General features: G+C 37.5%; 1 long non-coding RNA gene across 2 annotated transcripts; it reads left to right on the top strand.

Annotated features, from left to right (window-relative positions):
• Positions 1–749: 749 nt before the first annotated feature.
• LOC142601756 (uncharacterized) lies at positions 750–14,531 on the top strand. Of its 2 annotated transcripts, none has more exons than XR_012835357.1 (3): positions 750–1,322; positions 14,008–14,165; positions 14,312–14,531. It is a non-coding gene; the product is annotated as an uncharacterized LOC142601756 (long non-coding RNA). The 2 variants fall into 2 exon arrangements; XR_012835356.1 differs by lacking the exon at positions 750–1,322 and adding an exon at positions 4,985–5,099.
• Positions 14,532–24,362: the final 9,831 nt, after the last annotated feature.

The raw sequence follows: 24,362 nt of genomic DNA, 5'->3' as shown, positions 1-24,362 counted from the left end.
ACAGCTGAGTTGTGGTACACTATCAGTGATAAGATTTTAATGATGAAAAGCAGTTACTACCAGGCATGCACAGTTGCAGGGGAAAAACCCCAAAATATACAAAACGAAACACCACACACAGAAGCTGCCTCCGCCCCCCCCATCTATTCCAAGAGCATAATGTTAAATATCCACCCTTTAACTATGCCAGTGTGGTTTTGTGGTTTAATATACTATAGTATGTGAAAGGTGAAATAGAGCTAAGACAAATATTTGTCTGTATGCTCACAAAAAGTTAAACATACCTAAATATAACCACTTCAGTAAATCTTTCCAAAGCCCGTCATCAAAAAATACTGGATGATGAGCTCACAAGTGAATATATATATATATACGTACCCCCTCTCCTCCTCCCCATTTGGGCTATGGAAGCCCAAAAAGGTCACATAAAAGCAACGTGTGGGCAGTGCCCACACTCACTATGAAGTAGCCTATACATCTGTGACTAATATCCAGATCATTCCATTTGTTGGACCCAAGACAATAAAAACAGTGGATGAAGTTTAAAGAATTTTGTTGAGGATTTGTGGGTGGCCAGTAAGTATGACTAAGATACAGGCACTTTCTAGCTGCTTCAAATAGAGTTCAGGCTGACTGGGCAGAGTCCCACATGGTCAGTATGGAAAAAGTGGAAACCACCAAAAAAACCCACCCCAACCCGTTGAATTTTAAGAATGTTCCTGCATAGCTTATTCCCAATAACCCTTCTTCTCCAAGTCATATAGCGAAAACAGTGGAGAGGGAACTGTTTTAGTGCATTTTTGTCAAAAGATTGTTAGCAAATTGAAGAAAATTCAGAGATAAAAAGGCAAGATTTGCAAAGGAGATTAGAAATATTAATAGAAAATTAGAGCTAAGCATGTTTCTTTGTTACCTGAGAAATGCATGAGTAATGTAGAGTTCTAAACATATTAGCTACAAAAAGCTAAGAAAGCATAAGGGGACTATTCCAAAATTAATTAGGTATTGATAGGTCATCATTAATTTATTAAGAAGGATGAGTAACTCCAGAAAGATGGAATCCAGGAACAGAAAGTGAGATATCTACAATATATAGTTAAAAAAATTAAATCAAAATACTAAAGAACCATCCTAAACCTAGATAGCCCATCAGTATGACATGTCACTCAACAGTGTTGTAGTGATGCAGTTGGCATTTGAAGCTGAGTTATCTTGAGATCAACAGAAAGCTCAACCAGATTCTCCACCTGTACTGCCTAACACTTCAGCTGCTCTGCCACTACATCCCACAGGCATATATGAAATCACACAGGAAAACCAATGTAAGTATATTTTAATTATTTTAAATTTACTTGAAGACATAGATAGTCAGGAATGTGTAGCCCAGATGACTCTGAGTTGAGATATCAAACAGTTCTAATATCCATTAACAGGTCTATGCTGTGTCTGAAAATGGAGGAAGCTCATAGCACATGAAATTGGTGATTACTGACATTTGTACATCCTGCAGCTGTCATTCACAAGTTCTTTATATCCCCATGGAGTGGATTAGTCTACCTACCAGCATAGTCCCTGCTCTTCGGGAATCATAGTATTTGGATGACCTCTGCCTCTTCACATGGTGGTCTACAGCCAAGACTAGACTATGGGGGGAGGGGGGGGGTGGTACCTGCTCTAAAAGTAAACATTAGGCTTCAGATTACTGTGCAACTGGACTTTGTAACCTTAACTGCAGATAAATTTCCACAGTCTAAAACCAGTCAGACTCACTAAGGTCCTGAAATGAAACAGAACAACTGGAATAGATTTGAGAGAACTGCTAAAGGATGGGGTCATAACCAGGATATTATTTATTGCCAAATCAAAAGCAATGATTTGAACAAGGATGAGAATCTAGCCTTAAAAACATTCACAAAATCCACCCACATTAAGAAGATTTTGCTGTGAGACACACTGCAGGTTGAGGTTTGGGCAGATATGACCAATTTAGGCAAAGGAAGAAAAGACGAAGACAGCTTCTGCTGACTCTGAAAAGGAAAAATTGACTAAGGGCCAAGAACTTCCCTGCTATGCAAGAGGCTGTACCATGGAACCCAAAGTGGACATGACTACTCACTTCACTTGATGTGTCAGCTGCTAGCTATTTATCTTTCGATTTAATACACTTTATTATAAGTAAGTGGTCTTCTGCTACATGAATGCCTCATTTTTCCAGATTATACTCTGAAAACTACCATAGCAGATTCCACATGGTAAAAGTAGTAAAAATAGCAACTAGATCATAGGATTTATATAGAATCATGTTCTCCCTGTGCACACTAAGTTCTCTGCCTAAACTAAGCAATAGCTTCATAAAGTGCTTTGATCTGTCCATACCCATTTTCCTGCCATTCCTTCTACAGCAACTCACTGCTGCTCTCCTACTTTCTCCAATTGACCGGCTGTGCAGTAATAATTTACTACCATCCTTTTCTCTCAATCCTCAGGCAGATCACCGTTGACACTACCTTTCTGTTGTATCTACTCAAACTTAAACCCACAAGATCCTCTTTGAGCAGAGTGCAAACTAATTTCATGAAGTGCGGTTGAAGATTAAAGTCTTATAATACATGAAAGGCATGGCATAGAATCTCTCTAAAAAGTATTTTCTCAGCATGTTTGAATTGCAAAATTTCAGCTGTAAGATTTTCCCCAAGGAATAAAATTTGCATTACATTACTAATAAAACTCTGTTTAAGAAACCTGTTTACAACAGTAAGGTCCGATTGCACTGAACTTCAAATGGCCCAAATAATGCAGTTCACCTATTGCTCTCTGATTTCTGTGTTGTAACTTCACATATTTCATGAGGGATATAAATTGTGTAGGTGCATAAAATATAATAAGCATGTTATGGGATGAAGTTTTCTTTAAATTATTCCAAAATAGAGTATGACACCCTCCCTAAAACCTAGAAAACACCAGTAGATTACAAAACTCTGATCAGCCTTCTATGTGTCTTAAATTTTCAAGTATCTGGTCATCAACTCTTGAAGACTTCTGTTTTCAAGTCATGTTGAACTAGTGATATTCGTTTAACCTGAGTTTGCCTATGAGCATTCAAAATGCAGTCCCTGTTCTCCCTTCCTCAAAATTCTTGCCAAGGAGCTATTAGGAGTTGCAGACGAACTGACCTGCACTATAATGATAGCCCACAAGAGACAGTCAGAACTCATCCTTCTAGGGGTTAAGATCAAAAAGCACACGAAAAGCAACACATTGCTTTTAGTCTCTTGCACCACTGGGAGGTGGCTATGTGACATCCTAAGGATGAAGGGAAAACTGTTAAAGTGAGAGCAATCCATATAGGTTATTTTTTTGCTTTACATCGAATCCACACCTAGGGAGTTCACACTCTAGTATGGTTTATATCTTTATTTGGTGTAGTACAGCAGCTTCGCATAGCCAAATGTTAGAGAATGACCCTATTAAGGGGTAGTCCTCCATCATATCCACTCCTGCATATAAAAAAGAACTCCCTTATTGCTCTCTACAGCTACCTGAAAGACGGTTGTAGCCAGGTGAGTATTGGTCTCTTCTCCCAAGTAAGAAGTGATAGGACAAGGGGAAAGTTGAACCAAGGGACGTTTAGATTGGATATTAGGAAAGAGTTCTTCACCTAAAGGGTTGTCAGTCATTGGAAGAGGCTGCCAAGGGAAGTGGTTGAGTCACCATCCCTAGAGGTATTTAAAAGATGTGTAGACGTGGCCCTTAGGGACATGGTTTAGTCTTTGACTTGGCAGTGTTAGGTTAATGGTTGGACTTTAAGATCATGAAAGCCTTTTCCAAACTAACTGATTCTATTATTCTATGATTATTGCATTTGTCTTCCAAAGTGATTGTTATGCATTCTGAAGCCCTGTGTTACAGGAAGTGGCTAAACATCTGCTCCCTGATGGGAAGTAGTGAACAGACTCCTTATTTTTCTTTAGTGTGTTGTGCTGGAAGACTGCCTGCTGTCATCCTAAACAAGGAAAAATCACAGTACTATTCATGCTTCAGAAGTTTTAATGTCTTGTTTTTTCCTGTTAAAAATAGCACAGGTTATTAAAACTGAATTGAGCACTGATAAGTCATGTGATGGCAGTACTGTCTTAAAAGCCACACATCTACTGCCTCAGAAGATGCCTGCCCTAACAATTTTTGTCACTGCTTGCCATCAGATTGACCCTCCATACACCGAGAGATGCGTGCTTCTGAATTGCTTGTGAAGTTTTCAGATTGCTCTGCAATTCTGAGGTGAGCTCTGTGTACACCTTCAGCAAAGGACATTTTGTTATCCTGAATTTTTGCGGCTGCTACTGGTCACCTCAGCAACATGGCACAGCAGCTTCCTACCCATCTGTTTGTCTCATGAGCTGAGAAAAAAGGACACTAAAGCATTAGAAAAAGATCCTCCCAAAGCAAAGTTGTCTATATCATTGGTGTCTTCTCCAGTGGTAGGTTAATTGCCCACAATACTGCCAAAACTGATGTGGAATTCCCTAGCAGGACTTTATAATTTGCAGAGCTGATGCTAGAGAGCACAAGCTGTCAAATACATCTTCTCAAACAGTGTATTTACACTCACCAAATGCATATTATTTCCTTATCCCATTGAACATGGTGTGTAGGCTTTCACAGAGGAGAAGACTAATGGGATGGTGAGGGATGAACCATGGGAGCTGGAGTGTAACTGTCAGGTCTGGCTACCTTTTATGATATACCCCAAAGTGCGGCAACACCAGAGCCGTAGTCCTGCAACAGGACAAAGAAGCACAAGATTGCTTGGATCTGATGCTGAACACTTAATATTGAAGATGTGTCATGAGGACACAAGCCTAAGTACATAGTGAAAAAAAAAAGGATGTAATTGTATGGACAATGTCTAACCCACAGCCTTTAGCTCATTGCTGATTAGGTCATCCCCTCCCACTGCCGTCTTGTATCTATCCTGTCCTGCTCTATTGGATGGCTTTTAGCATAGCAGATGTAGATGGTAGGAATACCTTTCAGCACACCAGGAATAGAAGGTAGGAGTCCTCAGATCCAAGAGCAGGGAAAAGTAGGCTCTCAACCAGGTAATTCTCATCAGCGTTGGAAAATAAGTTTAAAATACTTTTGGTACAATTGGTTCATTGCTTTTTGAGGGCTCTTAGAAGTAAAGAAATTAAAACAGAAGATGCAAAATGTCTTTAAAAAAAAAAAAAGTCCTTGAATTTTCAACTTAGCCTTTAAGTTCCATACAAATAGAAAAGCAGTAATAAGGCAAGAAATGCATTCCTTATTTCACTATATAACATGTGTTAATGCTTAAGTGACTTGGGTCAGCCACAGCTTCTCTCCCAGGACAGGTGCAGGTACATTCAGAACTACGTCAAGTCAGATGTTCCACAGAATAATGCAGCCCACGCATAAAAAGCACAGCAAAAATATGCATGGAACATTGTTTTAAACACTTTGCTTTCTCCTGCATTATTTCCTCTAGCTTATTATACCAATCACCTGGAGCATAAATCTGTCATCTTCACCATCTGTTCTTTCTTCTGAAGCAGCTTCCCCGTCGCCCTTGACTGTTGCTCTTGTATACAATTCTTTGTCAAACTTAATTGGAAACAGCATTAAAACCAACACTTACCATCTTCCCAGGCATGCTGCTTAACCCTTCTGCATCCAGAACATTATTGAACATTTCAAAGGACTGTACCCTCATGCGCAAAGCAAAGGATTTTCTCTCCCCTGCTGAAGCAGGGAAGCCCTCCTCACCATTGGGGCTACAGGGTTATTTAGAAAATAACCACGGAGAAAACAAGTTTAGAATTTCAGAATGTCAAGGCTGCCAGTTATGAACAGAGACAGAAACATCCTAATGTATGAGGTCTTATGGAGTTGACAAGAGAAAGCAGAATTTGGTCCCTTACACCCCTTGCATCTATCACAGTCACCTACTGTGATAGGTTTGGGGGTTATGGGAAGAACTATAGCTATACCTCAGAAATAAAGTAGGTTCAGCCAATAGGACTCACTCAAAGTCCAGCCCAGGCACAGAATCCCTCTTCCCATTTTAAGTCTAGCATTAGTTATGGCAGTGTTGCAAGGAAAACAAAGTGTGTTGTTGCTGTTTTAGTTTAAAACAAATAAAAACATAGCAAGAGAATATCTTTTACCAAAAAAAAAAATTCTTAGGTTAAGGCTTGGAAAGTAAATGATTCACAGGGTGTACTGCAGGACAGGGGAAGCATAAAGCCTTTCATTTCCAGGCATCACTGGTTTGCTTTCATTTGTGTTCCATGATTATATATCTGAATCTTTAAAAGCTTTAGATTTTTAACAACTGAAGCATTAAATACTGTATTTAGAGAAGCTTCACATGCCTTTAAAGGAGATGTTTCATGGCAGAAGTAGAATAAGGTGGGTTTCTGCATGAAACATACTTGCATCTTTGTAAATGAAATAATATGAACCTTTTAATTCCTTGATTAGTTTAAAGATGTAACTGTATATCATTGTTATGCCTTACTTCATTTGGAGGGGTATTTGACTATCAAATACATAGAAATTCAACCTTTTTAATTTTATAATTTCAAAATGAGATGTTTTGGGGCTACTTATTATATCATCATCATCTGTAATAGTAAATAATTATTTGCTAAAGCAAGCAGATAAATCAGTCAATAAAATTCTAATTCACTTTCATATGACTATGAAGTGCCTTAAAAGTGACTCATAGAAACCAACTGGCTTTACAAAGTCAACATTAGATGTATTCCTAAACCACAAGTGTGGATAAGTCTATGACAATATCCTCCAGCAATTTATAACTTCCCTCAACTCTTGCATTACATCAGCTCTAAGATATTCCTATATGAGTTTAAAGTTTAACTAATGACAGAAAACTTTATTCACTTTCTCCAAATCGCATATTTTTCCTCAAATCCAAAATGCCAGATATTCTGAATGACAAAAATATATTTGCTTTGACTGAAAAAATATTAAAATTAAAGCTACTGTGGGCCCAGCTGCCCACAGTACCTTTAGCTCAGACCCCTTCCTTTTTGATGGAGAGTTGACCAGTAACATACGGGTTGAGGTTAAACCTTTAATAGTGTCCCTGATCAACAGACTGAACAGCCATGTAAATCGTGGGGAGGGAAAAAAAGTATGTACTGAGGGGTACTATCAGCTATAACTGTTGTAGATATTTAATATTCTTCTGCCTGAAATGAGACAGAGAAGGGAACATAACACAAATATCTGATTCCTTACTTTAGTGCTCTAATCATTAGGTTTTCTTTAAGAAGGGAAACATGTGATCACCAGTTAAACCTTAAACACAGCTTTGACAGCTCCTCCTGAATGACTTCCTCAAATGTTTAGATATCCCATTGTCTAGAGAGTTAACATAAGGTCTTGAGCTCTACCCAGATACCCGCAATTACATCTTTCTATGTGTCTACTTTTATGTGTGTATTCATTTGTATAGCCATATCACTCATCTAAATATGATTAAATATTTATTCAAATTATTCTTCAGAAGAACTGCTTTCACACATTCACATAGCTAGCTTGCTCTTAACTTGATATATGATGGATACTTGATGCAACAAACCTAGTGGTAATCCTGGTCACTTTTAGATGAATACTCAAGTAAATAGATCACTTAAATCACGTTCATGCAGACAGCAATTTACTTGTTTTAAACTTTAACTTAACTGACTATGCTTAGGCTTCTGCCCCATTTTCAGAAGGTGGCTGTCTCCCTTCCCACAGCAGTTGCATGAAGTTCATAGGAGTGAAAGTCCCATGCTTGTTTCCTTCTGTTTTCATGATTACTATACCGAGTTCAAGCAAGCCCCAAACCACAAGGAACACAGACAATTTTCATGGATTCTCTCCAAAATTAGTGACTGACCTGATCCAGTGCCCTTGTAAAAGCTTGTATTCCCCCAAAGGATTCTGCATACCTCTGTTCCTTTACTCAATCCAAATGCCCTTCATAAAAATAAGAGTTTTTATAATCTTTTTGTTATAAAAAGAATTTCAATTATATTATCAAAACTATGAATACTATTTAACAAATAATAGCATAGACTAACAGATTTGCATTAGTAGTTTACATTCATCAGTTTGAGGATCTGATTGTATTCTGCATAACAAATACAGAATTATCTGTAAGAGTTCCTTTACCTGTTAGTTGCTTGATTGTGCTTCTGGGAGCGAAGATTCTCTTTGGTATACTTTGAGGTTTTTTTCCAATTTTCCAATTTCAAGTCTATAGAAACTTAGTTCTGGTTCTTAACATTTAAAGAAACAGCTGGCTATACAGACAGGTAAAAAAAGCAAGCAAGCAGCATGACACTAGTATCTGTAAAGTTGCCTTATTTTTAATAGCATTTTTCACGGTGGTTCTTCAGTGTGTGAGCTGTTTAGGTTAAAAGCACAACATTTTTCCCTGTTTCCTAGTTAAAACTTGCTATAACACTTTTTAAACTTGATAAATAATGCATAGCAAAGCAAACTTATGGTGGGTGAATATTAATGGCAGGAATTAAAGCACAGCAACTAATCTATAGTCAGAGAACACTAAAGCACAGAGTACTAAGTGACATAAGTAGGCTAATTGGATGCTTCTTACAGGAACTTCTTTTCTGCAAACATTAGATTCACCTGACAGATTTACTTGATGACTCTTGGCATGAAAAAGAAAGAAAATGCTTCTCTTTTGTGTCAAAATAACAGATCTGTGTCTTGACATCAAAGAATAAAGAAAAAAGGGAAAGGATGCACCCAGTACCTTAGTGGTATATCATTTTTCTTTCTCACTTATTTCAAGAATCAAAATCATTCTTCTTGCTCTCTTCACAATTCTTTCCCATCCTTGACAGAGATAACTCAGATTATCAGAAAGATAGCATTTAAGAAAATAAACATAAAAGTTTCTCCCAACTATTTTCTTTACAGTATCTCGATCAACATCTACACATGCTCTAGATGTCCTAGTTCAAGAACAACATAGCTGCCCTCCTACTCAAAGGCTGGAATCAACTTTTGGCTTGTGGATTTTTCAATTTTTTTTTTTTTTTTTTTTTGAGATGATGATAGCCATATGTCTTTATCAGTCCAAGGCACTATAGAAGTGTAGATTAGTGCTAGTTAGTAGCCCAGTTTACAAACACCTGTCACAATTTGAGTGTCTTCCTGTCCCGTGAGCAGTGACCTGGGTAGAGCACTCAAATCCCTCCCAGCAAGAGAGACAAAATGTGAGCAACAAGAGCTGACAGTCTACCCAGAGTATTTCCTAACTGAAGATGGGAAATGCCTTCATCACATTTGACAGCAACCTGTCCAGAGGATCACCTGCTCAGCCTGATCAAAGTCCAGGACCAGGCTGAGTCAACAGAAAAACTTTGAGGGAAGTCTTAAGTAATGAAATGTCAACATAAGGAAGTGCCAGGAGTAAGCCCATACTGCGCTACAGCTCTGTCAAACTTAAAAATACATTAATAGTATGTTTGATAGACCTCATAAATGACATGACTGGCAACTGCATGAAATCCAGCAATTTATAGTATTATTTTTAATAGCTTCAAATAACCAACCCTTAGTCTCATACATAGCTATATCCTCTATAGCATTCAAGGCTGTTCTGTTGTCAACAGCTATTATAGAGGGAATGGAGAGTAAGTCATGTTTACATTACAGGTACTTGTGGAGACTTCCCTTTTAAAGGCCCTAATTATAACAGGAAAGAGAGGTTGAGGCACAGAGCCACCTCAGACTAGATTTATGAGCAAAGCTGCTGTACTGGCAAGTGTGTTCATTTACCGAAAATCTTGGGATAAAAGGAGCTTGAGATTCAGTTACTTACACCTAGGCTTCTACTACTCTTTTAGATGCCAAAAGGTCTCAAACTCTCCAGAAGATGACTTGTGTCCTTTCTGGAGCAGCAGTCCTTCTGGTCAGGCAGGATAGCCTTGGTACCTCCCAGTACATGCCTGAGATCAAGCTGTTTCACTGGTATGAAGACAAGGCACAAACTCAGAGTAGCAGAGAGCTGGCTGAAAAATACTGCCTTAGTTTATACCAGTTTCTAGCAAGACATACATAATTACACTTATGTGACTTTTGCTGATTTCACAAGAGCTCTCAATTAAGTGAATATGAGGTAAAATGCAGTTGTATAACTTTCAGTAGCATTAGGGGAGTCTAAATAGAATTGACACTGTAGATAAATTATCCAGACTGGTTCTGTAAAACTGATTGCTAAACCTGTTAGAACAGAGGTCTTAACAGGACTTCACCACAGGGAAGCTGCACGTAAAGTAAATAAAACCGAGGTAAAACTATAAGTACGTTAAACACATTATTACATAGATAATGAATAGGTACCTCATTGTTCCTGCATGCAGTGATACAGATTGTGATAAATTGTTTAACCACTCTTTCAAAAGCACATCTCATTTAAGTGGCATACAAACAGTACTGCATTTCAAATATATCTTTGTATTTCAAAAGACTAAACAATGATTCTCACCTTGTATAAACACACGTATCAGAATTGTCATATACACAACAGAAGTTAATCCCAGATTTTTCTATGGAAGTATATGTATGGATATCTAAATTCATAGCTTCATCCTTTGCTATGCTAATGTTTGCATTGTGAAAACAAACTAGAAATCCAAATATGTTTATATATTTATGTGTGCTTTAAATAGCACACAATTTGTTCTACAGCTGACAAAGCACACCGATTTATACATCTATATAATATACAACCAAACATAAAGTTTGGGATACAAGTAGCTCATTAGCTTATAGGTGATTATTAAGAAAACAAGTTTAAATCTTGTAAACTTGCCCGTTCATTTGATTTTTGGTGAATATATATTCATATGTAATAGAAAACTAAGTCTTTCCATCTCAAGCCAAGAATAGATTTTCTTTTGCTGTAATTAGACCTCAAGTAACAAACACAGTCTCAATACATACGTGCATATTTGCGCTATATCAATGGTTTTATGGCACAAGAAGATTTACTTAAAAAGATAAATACTTCATTATTACAACTTCAAACTATTCAATATGAAATTATCTTATTCCAGAACAGCGATAATAGAGTGGAAGGAGGTGCCTGCTGTATAGACAGTAGGTATGAAGGATGAAATTTGGCCATTTTTCTTTCTGCTGCTGCCTCCTTCCCCATTATGGCTTTATGTGTAATATTCAACTATAGAAACATCTTCTATTTTATTGCAAGTTTCTACTTTCAAAAGAGGAATATTCCCCCAAATGTGCTTTAGCTATATGCTATATTACTATTCCATGCTCTTCTACACAGCTACTAGTCTTTCGGCATTATGGGGTGGTTTCCTATGTGAAAACAGCCATTGCATTTCAAAGGTCGCCTGTTTCAAACACTTAAGAGACAACCAGGCATGAGAACAACATGCCCCACACTGAAACAAATAACAGAGTAAATGCAGCTGGTGCACATCTACTTGCCATTAGCTACTGGATGACTGGAGATTTCCAGACCAATCACTGCATTAATTTTGGCTCTAACATTTGCAATTGCATTATTTTCTCCCTAAAGATGAATCAAGCAAAGGACAGAAATAAGATAGAAAACAATAAGATGGACCAAGAAGATGCTCCAAAAACATTTCTTTCTACTACACATCTTAATTTCTGTATGATTCATTCCTGCAAAAGGATCATATGGTAATTTCGGAAATATAAACTGAAATCAGAATATTCAGCATAACAAAGGGATTTTTTTACTGGTGGTCTGCAGTAAGCATTTATAAAGCCAAGTATCAGCATGAGAATTCTCTTATTTAGAGGTGCCTTTATCAAAGCCAGCAAGTTAACAGCCTTGTTGGCCATCAGCTACAAGCTGGTTTGGTATGAGCAGATATAGGTGAGTTATTAAGAAGATAGTCAGTATACTGTATGAAGACTGCTTGTCCTCATGGCTCTGCACAAAAGTTATCCTAGATTATCAGTAAAATCTGTAGTCCTGTAAGCATTTTCTTCCACTTTTCACCAGACCTCAGTAGAGGCAGAAGTAGAAAAAAAAAAAAGAATAAAAAAATCACTCCATCATCCTCCAAGCCTTGCCCACGTGGAAATTTTTCTACAGTTGGCATGGACTTGTTTGAGAAACCCAGCATGCAGGAACTTTAAGAGCTTAAAGTTGCTTCTCTAATTAAAAGGTGAATGAGGTACTTAGGAAGCTAATATTACCTATAGTGTGTCAACATTTCTGCTGTTAATTCTAACCTTACCTTCTGACAACATACCTGAAGCAGCCTTTTACTGGACTCTGGATTTTAAAAAAGCCAAACAACCAAAAACCAGAATCAACCCTCTCCATTATTCCCTCTAGACTGCACTATGTAGTGCATTCTATTTGTTTTATTATTATTATTTAGTATTAAAAGTGCAATAGAATGGATTGCTGAAGGTGATTTCATCATGTAGATGTCACTTTTGACAAACACACTTTACCCCACTGTGAAGCTTGCATAGTAGGGGCAGGATAACATTTCACTCTGGAGTAAACGAAAGTGGTAACACAGGTTCTTTCCTTGCCAGGCACAGGAGGGATGGAACGATTTCTCCCTCCCTCTCTCCCTACACAACACATTTGCATTTTGTGTACCTCCATGAATTCTAATGCATGGAACTTATCCTTTCACTATACAGTGAGATTGCTCTTTGGCCAGAGCCAGGGATACAGAAAGATGTAGGAGCTCCTTTTCTTTGTAGTTTACCAACCACAAAATACTGAACTATATTTATGCAGGATATCTATTTGCAGATGCAGATTTTAGACACAGGAAGGCTCTTCCTTTTTTTTTAATGTGGGTTTGTTTTGTTTGTTTTGTTTCCCCCTCTTCTTCCCCCCCCCCCCCCCCCCCTCTGGAAAGCCACCTCTAGTCCAAAGCATGCAAGACACCTTTGTGTTTTCTTCTTTATTTTGGGGGGGGGGGGGGCAGGGAAGAGTATAAAGCAACCAAACGTGGAAACTTTTCACACAATTTAGATGTGGATGATATTCAAGTGTGAAAAGCAAAGGACAAGTTATTGTTCATTGTCAAGTTTCCAAGGAAACAGACTTTATTTCACTACACAGTTGTGAGATGCCATCCCCAAAACTTTTTCCCAGGCTCCAGGAGTGGGAATGGAGGGAACCTGCTCAGTTCACAGATTTGTTAGGCACTGGAGTACAGTGAAATGCTAAGGTTAGCAGGCAGTCCTGTCAGTGTTGACTATGTCCAAGCTGTATATAAATCAAGAAAAAAAAAGATCTACTTGTTTGCATATGCTCAGGGACAGCTTCGTTATTATCAGGTACCCGTGGAGAACACTGTTTGTATTGCTGCATTGCACAGTACCTCCCTGAAACAAAGTAGCTGAAATGCAATATGCCCCTGCTCAAGAGCCAGGAGGCGAGAGTCAGATCCAGCAATAGGAGCATCAAGATGTTTAGCTAAAATTTGTACACCCCCAAAACATGCTCAGTATTCCTCTGCCACTGGTGATGTTCTGGAATGAATTTTGGTGTGGAGAGAGAAACAGTTTCTAGTTCCCCATCAACACTATTTCCTGTTCAAAGTTTAAACTGATGAAACAAACAATTTGCTTTATCAAATGGCTATAATATAGCAAACTTTCAGCAGGTGCAGTGATATGGATGAATTATTGTTGTCTGGATTTAGCATAACTGAGCCCCAAAAACCACAGGCAAAGCCAATCTGCCTGTCAGGTTATTTGGCGCGTTTGTATGCCACTGCACACACTGAACCACAATGCGTTTCAGTCAATCCAGAAAAGGTTCCAGGTTTGAAGGGTGAAGCTAGGGCTGCCAAACTGTCCAGTGGCAGTAATTTTTGCGGCACCTGGTTGCCACTGAGACACACCACACACTCCCCCAACTTTGAAGAGCCATTCAGATATCCCTGTATTACAATTGTATTCCAGGTTTTGGGCATAGCTTCACGCCTATTGCTGATGATGACATCATCTGCTTCTTCCGTTCATCAACCACTCCTGAAGGAAAGTACAGGATGATGCTGTTACCTCATGCCAAACTCCTATCCATCTTGGCATAGCACAGACAGGTGGACCACTGGCAGCAGGTAGTTCCTTGCTCTCTCTTGTTGTTTTAATTTTGCCTCTCACCAGGTCCTGACTGTGACCCCACTTGAACATGAGTTAATGACCCATTTATGCTTCTGCAGCTGAACAGCATTTTTCTGTATCTTTGGTTTCCTCTTTTTCCCAGTCTGAAAATACATTAAACCCAGACTTCCCGGACGGTTGCTGTTGGAGGAGCAATGACAAGACATGACATGGGCCAAATCTGACTGACAGATACAGGCTCCCACAGAGCACAAGTGGATGTGCAGGGTTAGCAGCCAAAAATGAAGTTAATTCTGATCACTGTGTCCCCCAGAGATAGAACACTTGGAGGAAGTGGGGGAAAAGCAGCTGTCTTTCATGACTTTTTTTGAGATGGATGGTCACAAACATTAACAATTGTTACGATATTTCTGATGTCTGAATCCTAGTAAGATAACTTGCTTATAAGAGTCTAGATCTCATTTTATAGTCTTCTTGACCTAGCTGTAAATAGAGTAATTTATGCTGTATGTAGCTGGTTATGCAAATAAATAAAAATCTACTTCAACAAAAATAAACTGTTATATTTCCTCATACAATAATGAGGAGAGCAAACAGCATCTGATACATGGAATATATTTAATAAATTGAGACATTTCCCAGCACTCACTCAGCTTTTAGAATTTGTGAGTAGGGTAACATTTTATGTGCAGGTTAAAATGATTTTTAGTCATTTATAGTTACAAGTAGGTGTTCTATACATCATATTGACATTTATACTTTGGAGATTTAAGTTGTCAAAGACCCTTGCCCTACCTAAAAGCTACTTGCTGGATAAAACCAGGGAATTTCAATTAAGGATGAATGTGCAATTACTTTAAGGAAGAATAAAACCAAGCTCTCCATTAGGAATATATGAGCAGCTGTCTTAAAAAAACCCCAACTGTCCGTTCATTCAATTAACTCCTAACCTTGAAGGCCACAGATCATTTCATTTGTCACCACATCGATTAGGCAGCTCTACATTTTGAGAGCGCTTCTATGCCATTAGGTTATTAGATCTGGCTAATTCTTAGAATTAGAATACATTCCTAGAATTACACGAATACATTTGACACATTAGCTAATTAAGGTAGAAGATTTGTATCAAACCCTTTCTATAAGTATAACAAATTACTATTATTAAAATAGTACTTCAGAGAGAAAATATATATCTTTTTCAAGATATACAATGAACAATATTTTGAAACTAAAATTGTCATTTCCATGTTGCTATGAAGTTACAAGGTGAGGTAACAATGTTAAACAACAAACAAATCCTAGATATCTCTCAAAATCATGAGTAGTTCAATCCATTAAGTACAAAAGCCCTCCTTTCACTATTTTTCAATGTTTTTGAACCATATTTCTTCTCCAAACAGTAAAGAAACCTTCACATCTATTGGCTGTTTGAATGGGAATATACCAACCCTAACAAGATATTTTTACAAAGCCAGCTTTAGAGTATTTAATAGATCACATTTTTTTCCTTCATAAAAATTGATCAGATACTGCACTATCTAAAGAAATTTTAATTACAGAAGATAAGCTAGAAATGCTTTCTCTTATACACTTCATGACAAAATAAGGAAGCATTCTCCTACCTTACTCAAAGATGCTTGCTTCTGACTGGAACAATTTTACTTGCATCCTAGTAAACTCTTGAGCAGTAATCCTGTTATGTGTCTACAGCAGTTTCATGGGGGTGGGACTTCTGTGTAATAATGAATTCACCAGGGAATCTTCCCTTTTAAAGAATGCTGCTGCAGACAAGGAAACCACTCTACACTTAAACTAATCATACAAAAGCTTGTGACATTAAGACACAAGGAGTAAGTATGCGTACATACATACAGTGACGAGGATTCAAGTATTTCCTATAGGGTAAAGCTTTGACAAATAGGCTGAAAACTGCTCTATGCTTTACAGGGAAGTGTGTGCATATACGTGTACATATATACACTTTTTTTATATATATATATAAAGGAGAGTCACAAGAGGTAAATGAGAAAATTGCTTATTTAGTCTATATACGGGTGTGACAAAGTAGTGTGGCTGATTATTAGTGATTCTAATCATTTAATCCGAGAAGCAGAAACTCAGAGTCAAGCATGCCAATCCTAACCTAAAAAAATTTAAGTGTTTCTTAATCCTAAATGATAAACTGCGTAAAAAACAGATGCACATCCGCCCCACTGGCAAATCACTAATTTCCCCTGTACAGTGGCAGCACAGATCTAATGAAGAAGCTCTGTAATATGTTAACCCAATAATGTCAAAAATAGCTTCCTACGAGCTCTCTGACAAAGAACGGTGATGTTTATAGTGATTATTATTAAGATTTATGAGCAAAAAACCCTTTGAGAATATGGGTGGTCACTTAAAATAATAGTCAACAAACATGAGAGCAAATTGCTAATGCTGGCTGAGAGACAGACGTGTCTGGCAAGGTTAGCGTAGTGAATGTGACAAAGTATCGCATGTGAAAAACTGTCCCAGTGTTCAACCAACCACTTTACTGGAGCTGTAAGAAGGATGGTCATATGACGCCATTACCAGACTATTTAATTATTAATTTATCCAGCACTTCCCTTATCTCATTTATAGATAAGGAGCAAAACAAAGTAAAATTTATGTCTAGATCTGAAAACAATGCAAAACCAGCAAGTGAAAAATAGAACTTTGATACGTTTTAGATACCCCCATTAGAAGCACCCCTCCCAAGCCTTAGCTAATATCTAAATCAGAAGAATCTCTAAAGGAATCAGGGTAAGTAAAAATACAGTTCCCTACATACTTCTAGATTCACTTCTGTACATATTCATGGATATTCCCTTGATGGCAAAGTTGAGAATTTTGCCAGCTAGTTCTTTCAAAATGCAAAAGGGGACCAGAAAATAGAGGTTCCTTTCCCTAAATCCTTCCAGTGACTCCATTTGTCTTGGCACTCTCACAGCTTTCTTGTTAACTACCTCACAACAGGTACAATCACACCTTTCTCCTGTGTAAATTCCAGCATTCCTTCAGGGCGTGGAAGACAAATTCAACTCTTTTCCCTTCCAATAGCAACCTGCATTTCCCAACTCGGCACAGGTGCCCTAACCAGCAAGTCATGAAGTGGTCTATGTGCTTACCACACCTTTTGAAACTGTCCCAACAGGGATACAACACTCAAGAATCTGAGCTACTTAAGACAACCAAAAGAATAAACATCATCCTAGAAAGTTCAAACATGAGCATAACCTGAATAGTAGGTAGTGACCTTATCTAGAGTTGAATTTTGAGGATTTTATTTCAAGAGAAATGAAAAGAATTTACAGTTGCTTAACTCAAAGCACAGAAGGTGAAGGAAGAGCAGTGAGAGAAGAGAATGATAATATTTATGTCAAAAGCAAGAACAGAGATGTTCCCCATCTTTACAGCAAATAGTATAACAAGCAAGGAGTTTAAATTGCAGGAAGAAAGATTTTCCAATGCCTACCATGAATCTGCCAGTAAAGATGGAGACTCTGCAGTCTTCCAGCTTGCCTGGGAGGCTTTAAGAATAGGTTAAAATAATTATCATAAATAATTTAGGTGGAGTTGATTTTGTCTTGGCTTGGTGAGGTGATCTGTTCATGTCCACACAAGGTTTTCAGTGAAAGTTCTGCATATTGAGCATGTAGATGTGAAGCATGTCAGAAATAATTTTATCCAAAGCACAAGTATGCAATTTTTAACTTGTAAAAAAGTTCAAAATAATTATTTTGATAGGAATTATTTCTGTCAATAGAAGTGTGAATGTCATCCTGCTAATGAGAACCTTAAAAGCAATATAACACTAGTTTATCATTTCAATTTCAATTCAATTTTAAATATGTGCTTGCCTCATTCATTCAAAATCCTTTACCTTCACTTTAGAACCACTAAAAGAATACAGGCTATTTGTCTAAATTAACCTTGTTCTTTTCCCAACTCGATAGAGAATTTTGGAGCATTTAAGACTGCTTTTCATAGCTGAAAGAACAAAACCTATGTGTCAGGTACACTAGACTTCAAGTACTTTGCTTCTGCTCTTTGTATGAGGTAATTGCACCCTGGTAGATCTTGGAACTTAATTATTCTGACCTAGCAGACTAATTTTACTTAAGACCTTCTTTTATTGATCTACTATACAGTTGAAATGCTATTTCACCTTCTGGCTTTTGCATTGCTTATATTAAATTACTGTCTAACTTGTTTTCATCTACTTTAAAGATTACTTTGTGGAAAAGTGACACCAGATAGCAAAGGTATTGTCTTTTAAGTTAAATTGCATGCAGCCCCTTTGCTACTGCTAAAGCATAGCTTTTTTGCTAAAGCAAAAGCATAGCTGCAAGTTTGGGTATTTGATAGCTGTTACTAGTCAGTAACAGATACAAGTCCTCTATACAGCTGTTCTTTAATTACATTAAATTGTAGCATTTTGTAAGTGGAAAGTGTCCTTTGATAAAGGCAATTAAGTTTCATATAATGCCATCTTTCTGCTAACACTGATTTGATTTAATGGTACTGTGTTGGAGAACTGTAACCAGTGTTCAGCAATACCTGCACATCAAACTAATGAATGCTTCAGTGAAAGACACAAAGCACTTTAGTTATTGGAAAGAGCATTTCATCTACAAGCTGTAAACAGAGACTCCAGCTGTCAGGAACAAATCTGAGCAGAATCATAGTTCAGTGGCATTTAACACACACAAGATATAAATCTTCTCACATCATTGTTTTCTATTCTTTTCTCCTTCTAGTCAGAAATGCTCAATATGCATCTCTAGAAAACATACAAGATTTCTGATGATTTGCCTTACTTTTCCATGCTGAGGTACAGATCACGTGGAGAACTCACGTCCTACATGTAGCTCCCATGGACTGATGATGTGTGTTGTCTATCACTTTTTGTTCTGGTGATATATAGACTTCTGTGTGGAGTCAGTTCTTCTGATCAGTAGGAAAAAAGTATCACCACTAGTATTTGCCAGGAGCCTACTTCGGATTTCCTTGTAACAAGGGCTGTCAAAAGAGAACTGGGGACAGCCATCTGCAGAGTGACCTTGGTGTATCTAACTAAAGATATGGCAGAACAGTACTTAAAGGTATTTTTGAGAAAGCCTATTAAAAAAAGCCATGCTGTACCATAATATAAGTACCTTGAAAAAATATTTTTGTTGTAGAGATTTGGCTATACAGGATGCCTAGCCTAACCAATAAAGTCCAGAGAAGCTAGATTAACATATTTACCATAAACATACTTTTCATAAAACAACAGTTTCAGAAAGTCATATAATTGTAGATAAGATAATGAAAAAAGTACAAGATGGATCTATATGCTACAAGCAGACTGGAATACATCAAACAGTATTACACTGGTAAACAGTTAATAAATATCCCGTGCATATTTGCTCCATTAAGTGGTTGCATTCTTCTGATTTTTTTTTTAAACTATACTCCTCTCTGCTGCTGTGCTGAGCTTAATTTATGAAATAGAGGGTTGCAGTGAGAAAAAGTTCTATAAGCTGCTACACAGAAGGCTAACAAAAGCTTATACATTTTCCAATTGACTTACATAACTGACTTTGTGTGTAATTATTAGTAAGTGCCAGCCTAAGGTTCTTCGAGACTTCAAGGAAGAGACCTGTTTTTCTTTCTACAGTTTTTCTGGAGAGGCATCGCTGCACTAGCATACTACTGAGCACATTGAACAAACTGCTTCCCAAACTTTCACTAAGCTCACAATTTTTAAGCCCAAGTGTTAGAGTGTTTATGTCAATGCAATTCTTACTGCATTCTTGTTGCTAGGATAAGATTGTTTACAGCTTGCGGATGAGGTAGTTGTCATACATTTTTCTGAGGATACCCTGTTTTTTCATTGACTAAATAGCTGCGTCTAACCTCCTTGCCTCATATGCGCGGGCAGTGCTTCCTCTCGTTGGATCGTGTGCGGTACTTCAATGGCAGCATCAGTTCTTGCCAGCACCAAGAGCATTGCGCTGGCATCCCATTTATACTGCAAGCAGAAATAATTACATCTCTTTTTCTGAAAACGAGGCACTGAAATGGAAGCATGAGTTTAGCTTCCTGTGTCATTACAGAAAATTCAAAACAGCTTTCCCTATGTTTTAATTAAAAGGTGTAATATGGGTTAGCAGTTATTAAATGGACAACTTTTCTTCTTTTAAGGATCAATTGCCTTGGAAATTTTCCTTTCATACCAACCCAAAGGAAAACATGTTATGCCTCAGATTGGTAGAGAAATAAGAGAAACACTGCTATGTCTTAAGTAGAATTAAGCAATATTGAATTATATAAAACATTGAAGAATGAAAATGTCTTCACTTATTTATTCATAACTCTGAATTTGGCTGGTTAAGTTACCTATGTTATCTGCAAAAAAGGTGACATTTAGTTATACCAGATGTATTTCCTTTGATTATATCACTTAATATTTCAACACAGACACCTGCTTTGTTTCTCATGGCTCTGAGGAGGACAACCATCATGCTCAAAAAACTATTAAAGCAACTGCCATGAAAGCATCCTCACTACCCTATTCTTCACAGTATGTAGTGGTGAATAAGATAAAGGAAAAGTTATAGGGGAATTCTAAATCTCTCATTTTGACTTTTTTTTTTTTTTTTTTTTAAGTTATTTATTCATTAGAACATAAACCAGAATGCAATTGAAAACTGCCAGGTTTTCAGACGAAATAATTTCTACATGTTAAATTATTATGTAATTATTAGAAAAAATAAACTTCTAATAAACATTTCTGAATGTTTACACATCTAGATATTAAAACATTTAATAATGGAGACCACAGTTCAAAAGATCTAGTTTGGATAGGTATCAGAGCCTAGGTTTCATGTTTTTCCCCTCATCAGTGCTGACCAGCATAGGCATTAAGAATTTTCATGGGCAAGAGACACTGAATGTAGTAAGAAGGATCTGTTATGTTATAGCCAAAAATTGAGGTTTGGCAGTTCAAGCTGGAATTTAGAAACAACTTGTTTCTTCAAGAGGGTGATGAAACACTGGCAAGGACACTGCACAGTCTCCATCCTTGAAGTTTTCAAGACTCTGCTGGACAAAGAGCTCAATTTTAAGCAGCATGTTCAACTCTTTTTTTTTTTTTTTTTTTTTTTTTTTAATTCTTTTGCTCTCTGATCTTATACATAGCTTCATTCTTCACTAAGAAGGGGAGAGAAACTCCCAGCTCAAATGAGTTCAAGACATACATTTAAAAGATTATTCCTGCCCAGATAGAGCTATGGAGTTGGTCCAGTTGTAGGACCACTTATGTGGGGAAAAAAGTGATTGTCCTCAGGCTATTGTTTTCCTAGTTTACATATCGTAGGTGATCATCACTGGAAACCTAGGTAGAGTGGCAAAGTTTTTAGAAATACATCATGTTGAAAAATGCAGATTGAAGTCCAGGTTATCTGTTGAGGTGAAGCCTCAAAGAGGAGTAGGAGGAAAGATACATCTGACATTTTGTGAAGACACAGACAAAGATGGAACTCAAGAGAGGCCATCTTCTTTTCTGAAGCCAAGTTCTGTTTTTCATATGCCTATAGGCAGTATAACTAAAGGATGAAGAAGTCTATAATTATTAGATGAAATCATGACCCCGTGATATTGAGGACTTTATCGCTGATTTGAATAGGTCCAAGTTTTCAGCCAACATGCTGTTACAGCCTATTTGTTCCTAAAGAAACTCAAAAAACCCCACCAAAACCCACAAACAAACCCCATATACCTGCATCCCCCCAAAACCCCCACCAAACAACAAACCAACCCAAACAAAGCAACCCTGAGACACAGGTAAATTGAATAATTATCTCATGGAATAAGTCTAAACCCATGACCATATGGCAGAAGTAATAATGGAGTACAGTTTTGCTGTCTTGCTTCAAAACTATGGAAAGTGTTCCTCATAACTCTTCATACTGAAGAAGTTACTGGATTTCTCATGAATAACTAAACAGATATAAATATTTTCACTTTGATATTCATAGACTGATGTCAAAATACTATAACATTCCCTGAGTTTCCTGTTTCCCATGACTTCCATCTGAAATCTTTCTTAGTGACCTTTGAGAAGGGGATTTTTTTGCTCTCCTAGTTTCTGTGAAAATGAATGTAGCCAAAACCAGAATTAAGACGAATATTTAGAGACTATTTTGTTGTTCTGCTATCTTTTTTTTTTCTTTTCTTCCCATGCTTCTTATCTTTCTTTTTTTGTTCATGTTCTGATGCATTTTTTTTTACCTTCCTTACAAGTCCAGGTTTAACCATCTTTGTATGAAGTTCTTAAAGTATTTGTAAATTATTGTGACCTAGTTTACATGCTGTTGGTTGTCATCTCTTCATTCATTATGCTGACAAGATTTGTTTTGAGTGCATATACTTTTTTAAAAATACATACAGTATCTTAAAAAAATTCATTTCATACAGTTATTCTGAGGGTTGGGGGGAAATGAACTGAATTAAGCCATAGAAGGTTAACACAGAACATTAAATCCTTAAAATTAGTTAAGGATGCATTAAAATAAATTTTTACTGGTAAAACAATATTTTTCTATTATGCTATAGCAGTCTTCCAAATATCAGTAAGATAAAAGAAAATATGAAAATTTACACAATGTACAGACAATGCAAAGACTGAAAGTTGTAATAGATGGTTGTGTATTTTGTTTTCAGATTGGATTTTTAGGTTTGATTGTTGATGTTTTTTAAAAACAAAACAAACCACATACTATGGACCTTATCTAAGAGTCAACACATAAAGAAGTAGACTAGAAAAAGAAATAGGGATCAAAGAGTAACTAAACTGGGTTGTTCAGTATAAAGACTGTAGTGAAACCAGACTTTTCAGATGTACGACTTGCTGGCATGACATTCTGCAGAAACAAACTCACCTTTAGAGTTTATCTGCCTCTTGGAAATAGCCTGAATGACTTGCATGAGCAGCCAGCAGTTTGGATTAGCAGCTGCTTACAAGTGGCACTCCCCAGAGATGATACTGGAGTTAGAAGTCTTTTTATCATAGAATTAGACAAGGCAGAAGGCACAGTCATCAAGTTCAATGTGGGGAGGTTGTTGAAACGCTGGAGGAGAGCAGGGTTGCTGCTTAGATGGACCCAGGTACCCTGCAGTACCAGACCAACAGCAATGTCATGAGATTCAAACAAAAATGAGGAGTCCTGCACCTGGCAAAAAGCAACTTGGTGCATTGCAAAGTAAAGGCCAGGTACAGACTGATAGGGTAGCCAAAGAGAACCCAAGGGCCCTGGTGTAAAGGAAGCTGAAAAGAGTCACTAGCAATCCCTTGCTGCAATCATAGCTACTGCTTATTGGGCTATAAAGAAAGAGCGTTCCCAGTGGAGCAAGAGAATGGCCATTTCCATCTGGAAGTGGTGAGGCTGCACCTGGAATACACTCTGCTGGGTTTTGGCCTGCTCATCGGAGGAAGAGTTTGTCAGCAGAAATATTGGCAAACAGGAAAGTCCAGTAATGGGTCACTAAGATGAGGGTTAGAGCACATGATGTATGAGGAGAGGCTGAGGGAACTGTTCTTGTTTAGGCTAGACAAAAAGAGATCGCTAAGGAGAAACTGGTTGCAACTTAAGGAGAGAGATCTAGAGATGGCAAGACTCTGCTCAGACAAGTAGAACAAGTGATCAAGGTGACAGTCATGAGTAGCAGCAAGAGAAATCATGTTAGATTTTAAGAAAAATCATCTAAATAATGAAAGCAGTTAAGCACTGAAGCAGGTGTCCAGAGGAGTTGTGGATTCTCCATCCCTGAATATTTGTAAGACAACTGCCTTTAAAATTATCTTGTCTTTGAGAAGGAGCTTGTAGTTGATAGCTCCAACCTAACTTTTTCTCAGATTCTAAGATCATAGTTCAGAACTACTTTGACACCACAGCACAGAAGACATTTGGGGTTTCACTGAAGTGGGTAAGTTTCCCCCCCCAAGGTTGATAATATAACCATAGAAGATTGACAAAAAAATTATGTCAGATTTACCACTTGGTTTATTAGCAATCATTATCTGTTGGACACAAAGTGCAACCTAAATACTGTGGCTGTACCAAGTAAGGAAGCCTGTCTTCGTAACTTCCACCACATTTTGAAAAGCTGCCTTATAGTTTTTG

Source organism: Balearica regulorum, chromosome 4, assembly GCF_011004875.1.
Source record: "Balearica regulorum gibbericeps isolate bBalReg1 chromosome 4, bBalReg1.pri, whole genome shotgun sequence".
Lineage (NCBI taxonomy): Eukaryota > Metazoa > Chordata > Aves > Gruiformes > Gruidae > Balearica > Balearica regulorum.
This window is presented reverse-complemented; position numbering and strand designations above follow the sequence as displayed.